The sequence below is a fragment of the Leptodactylus fuscus genome, chromosome 1 (genome assembly GCF_031893055.1).
Source record: "Leptodactylus fuscus isolate aLepFus1 chromosome 1, aLepFus1.hap2, whole genome shotgun sequence".
In the NCBI taxonomy this organism is placed as follows: Eukaryota; Metazoa; Chordata; class Amphibia; order Anura; family Leptodactylidae; genus Leptodactylus; species Leptodactylus fuscus.
Window position 1 is genome coordinate 318,899,122 of NC_134265.1, and position 4,501 is coordinate 318,903,622.

A 4,501-nucleotide genomic window follows, 5' to 3' on the forward strand; every position below is an offset into this window, starting at 1 on the left:
ATAGCAAATGTGATGTGTTATATTGTGTATGTAGTGATACAGACAATGTGGTGTGTTATATTGTGTATGTAGTGATACAGACAATGTGATGTGTTATATTGTGTATGTAGTGATACAGACAATGTGGTGTGTTATATTGTGTATGTAGTGATACAGACAATGTGATGTGCTATATTGTGTATGTAGTGATACAGACAATGTGATGTGCTATATTGTGTATGTAGTGATACACACAATGTGATGTACTATATTGTGTATGTAGTGATACACACAATGTGATGTGTTATATTGTGTATGTAGTGATACAGACAATGTGATGTGCTATATTGTGTATGTAGTGATACAGACAATGTGATGTGTTATATTGTGTATGTAGTGATACACACAATGTGATGTGTTATATTGTGTATGTAGTGATACACACAATGTGATGTGTTATATTGTGTATGTAGTGATACAGACAATGTGATGTGTTATATTGTGTATGTAGTGATACACACAATGTGATGTGCTATATTGTGTATGTAGTGATACAGACAATGTGATGTGTTATATTGTGATGTGAGGGAGTAGAGTGAGGGCTACTCCTGAGGTGACAGTAAGAAGTGTGCAGGCAGGTTGAGGCAGGAAATGCCAGGCAGTGTGTGTGAGTCTATAGCTGATGTGTTATATTGTGTATGTAGTGATACAGACAATGTAAATGTGATGTTATATTGTGTATGTAGTGATACAGACAATGTGATCTGTTATATTGTGTATGTAGTGATACAATGTGATCTGTTATATAGTGGAAATCTATATGTAAATGTGAGTGAGTAGAGTGAGGGCTACTCCTGAGGTGACAGTAAGGAGTGTGCAGGCAGGTTGAGGCAGGAAATGCATGGCAGTGCCTGCTTTTGTGAGTCTCCTGCTAGGAAGCCATGTTGTTTAGTGGCACCAAAAGTAGCCTGTGACTCAATCCTAAGGGAAAACTATGTTTGTGGAAAATTGCACGCAAATCCGTCCAGGCGTTTTAGCGTGATTGAGGAACAAACATCCAAACTCACAAACATCCAAACACACAAACTTTCACACTTATAATATTAGTAGGATATATATTTACTAGCCCTTGTGCTTAACCATGGAATCCCAGTTGATAAGGCTCACATTTCTTGCACTGACGTCACTTCCAGAAGCCGTTCATGGTGATGTAACAAAATAGGCAATTTTTATGTGCCTCATGTTTTAGCACTTGGTTTGATACAAGTAATTCTTTCTTTTTGCATATTTCATGATACATGATCCTTTACTTGTGTCAGCCCTTTCCCTTGTAGCTTGTCATCCAGTGTCATATGTGGTATGTAGTCTAGACATCAAAGCAGACATAATATCTTGCAGAAAGCTCAGCGCTGTGTATGTCTGCATAAACAGCATACACAGCATGGGACATAGATCAATACATATTTGTCATGCTCTATTTAGCCAGCAGTTTTCTCATTTCTCTTCTATCTGGAATGCAACTATAAAAAAACATATTTGCTTGGAAGGGCCATTCATCTCTTTGATGGATTAGCGCTGTCCACGTCTTGGGTGGATGTAGGTACATGATGAGAACGGCTAATAATGATAACCCTGGTCCTCGGATCCCATTGGGATATTACCATTGGAAGATCCGATCACTTTATGGTTTTGGAGTTTTCTCTAGCTACCTTGTAAAAGGTATGGTTGTCATGAACATCCGTCTTTACATTACAGCATGAAGTATATAGCATTCTCTAGTCTGTGAAGACTATACTATAAACCAAATCCCCTGGGATTTTGCTCAAAAATCCCCTTTGTGAAGCTTAGTCATGAAATTAATTTACTATAGCCCCCCAACTTTTTTTTTCACTCTTGTTTTACAGAGTAGGAAAGCCAAGTCTACTTTCTTCTTTGGCACCACACTGGACTACAGGTTGTATCTGGTATTGCACCTCAGCCCTGTATAATTAAATGGGGCAGAGCTACAAAACCACAAACAGCCTGCTACAATATAGAGGAAATCTAATCAAAATTAGGGAAAAGTACAGGAGTTTTTGAGAGTAACCAGTCAGATTCCAACTCTAATGTCGCGGGGGCCGCTTGGAACACAACAATAAGTTGATTTGCTGCCATGAGCAAGTAGAAGGAAATGAATCCAGAATCCAGTAGTGGAATCTTTGAAGTATTTGTGGAACAGACTGTATGGTATCTTTATAGGGGTTTTCTAGTTTTCATCAATTGATGACCTATCCATAGTTCTGGCTCCCAGGACCCCTGTATTTCAGTGCCACTCCCACAGTGCTGCTTTTGCATCACAGGCCATGTGATTTTACATTTATTGGTCACATGACCTGTGCACAGTTCAGGTACAATCCTTCCACTCAACTTTCCAACAATACGCTTTGACACAGCACCCTGTGAACAGCCAGCATCCTTAGCAATAACCTCTTGTGGCTTACCCTCTTTGTGCAGTCAATGACTGCCTTCTGGACATCTGTCAAGTCTTCCCCATGATTGCGTCACCTATTGAACCAGACTAAGGAACCTTTTAAATGCTTAGGAAGCCTTTGCAGCTGTTTTGGGTTAATCATTCTAATTTTCTAGGACACTGACTTTTGGGTTTTCCTTGTCTGTAAGCCATAATGATATAAATTTATTAAAATCCACTGAATTACTAAAAAATAAAAAAACTTTTTGCTAATATTCTAATTTATTGAGATGCACTTGTATCAACAAGTATTTTATTTTTTTTGCCTCCAGAGGACGCAGATCTGAGTTGAACACATACGTGGCTGAAGCAAGGAGCTGACACAGGTCAGCTCCTCGCTTCGCCGCTGCGCGCCTCTCTCGCTGACACATATGCGGCTGAAGCGAGGAGCTGACCTGTGTCAGCTCCTCGCTTCGCCGCTGCGGCCTCTCTCGCTGACACATATGCGGCTGGCAGCCGCATATGTGTCAGCGAGAGAGGCCGCAGCGGCGAAGCGAGGAGCTGACACAGGTCAGCTCCTCGCAGCCGCATATGTGTCAGCGAGAGAGGCCGCAGCGGCGAAGCGAGGAGCTGACACAGGTCAGCTCCTCGCTTCAGCCGCATATGTGTCAGCGTCAGCGAGAGAGGCGGCAGCGGCGAAGCGAGGAGCTGACACAGGTCAGCTCGCTTCAGCCGCTGAAGCGAGGAGCTGACCTGTGTCAGCTCCTCACTTCGCCGCTGCCGCCGGCTACCCGGCAGTGTAGACGCGATGTGATGACGTCACATCGCGTCTACAACTGTGTGCCAGTAAGAGAGAGAGGCGCGCAGAGAGCAGCGGGGGAACGAGGAAAAGGTAAGTATAATGTGGATTATGTGGAACGTGAAACTGGGGGCAGATGAAGGAGAGGACGGCATGACACTGGGGGCAGAGATGGAGGGACATGAATCTGGGGGCAGAGATGGAGAGAACGGCATGACACTGGGGGCAGAGATGGAGGGACATGAATCTGAGGGCAGAGATGGAGGGGACATGAATCTGGGGGCAGAGATGGAGGGGACATGAATCTGGGGGCAGAGATGGAGGGGACATGAATCTGGGGGCAGAGATGGAGGGGACATGAATCTGGGGGCAGAGATGGAGGGGACATGAATCTGGGGGCAGAGATGGAGGGGTCATGAATCTGGGGGCAGAGATGGAGGGGACATGAATCTGGGGGCAGAGATGGGGGGCATGAATCTGGGGGCAGAGATGTGGAGACATGAATCTGGGGGCAGAGATGGAGGGACATGAATCTGGGGGCAGAGATGGAGGGGACATGAATCTGGGGGCAGAGATGTGGGGACATGAATCTGTGGGCAGAGATGTAGGGACATGAATCTGGGGGCAGAGATGGGGGGACATGAATCTGGGGGCAGAGATGGGGGGACATGAATCTGGGGGCAGAAATGGAGGGGACATGGATTTGGGGGCAGAGATGGAGGGGACATGAATCTGGGGGCAGAGATGGGGGGACATGAATCTGGGGGCAGATGAAGGGTGTATATGAAGCTGGGGGAGAGACGGAGGGGGGACATATAATTTACGGGTGACTGTAGGAGGATTATACAGTGTGTGGGCACATGAAAAATTAATGAGTGGGCGGAGTCAACATAACAGTGGGTGGGGCTAAATTTCCTGCGGCGCGCCACACATTTTATCACTCTTTTGATTCTTCAAAAGTTGGGAGGTATGGGTACAGGGGGCAATCGAAAGATGTTAGAGGGTGGACGGGGGGGATTGTTGGGACATCGGGTGTGCGGCACTGCGGAGAGGGAACTGGGGCAATAATATATAAGTTTTTAGCTGGAGAATAATAATGATGTAGGCCGCTATGCTACTAGCATAGCAGCCTGTTTGGGGGTGGGACTTTCACTTTAAAGGAGTATTCACTTTGCGTTTTTGGCCTCCCTTGCCGGGATACGTTGGTAACCAGTCACAATCAGCTACCCACTTATCCCTGCACAGAGAACTGCAGGCCCTACTTTTTTTTAATG

At 45.4% G+C, this 4,501-nt stretch overlaps 1 pseudogene; it reads right to left on the reverse strand.

The window, feature by feature from the left end:
* Positions 1 to 2,856: 2,856 nt before the first annotated feature.
* LOC142190965 (small nucleolar RNA SNORA17) lies at positions 2,857 to 2,966 on the reverse strand (annotated as a pseudogene).
* Positions 2,967 to 4,501: the final 1,535 nt, after the last annotated feature.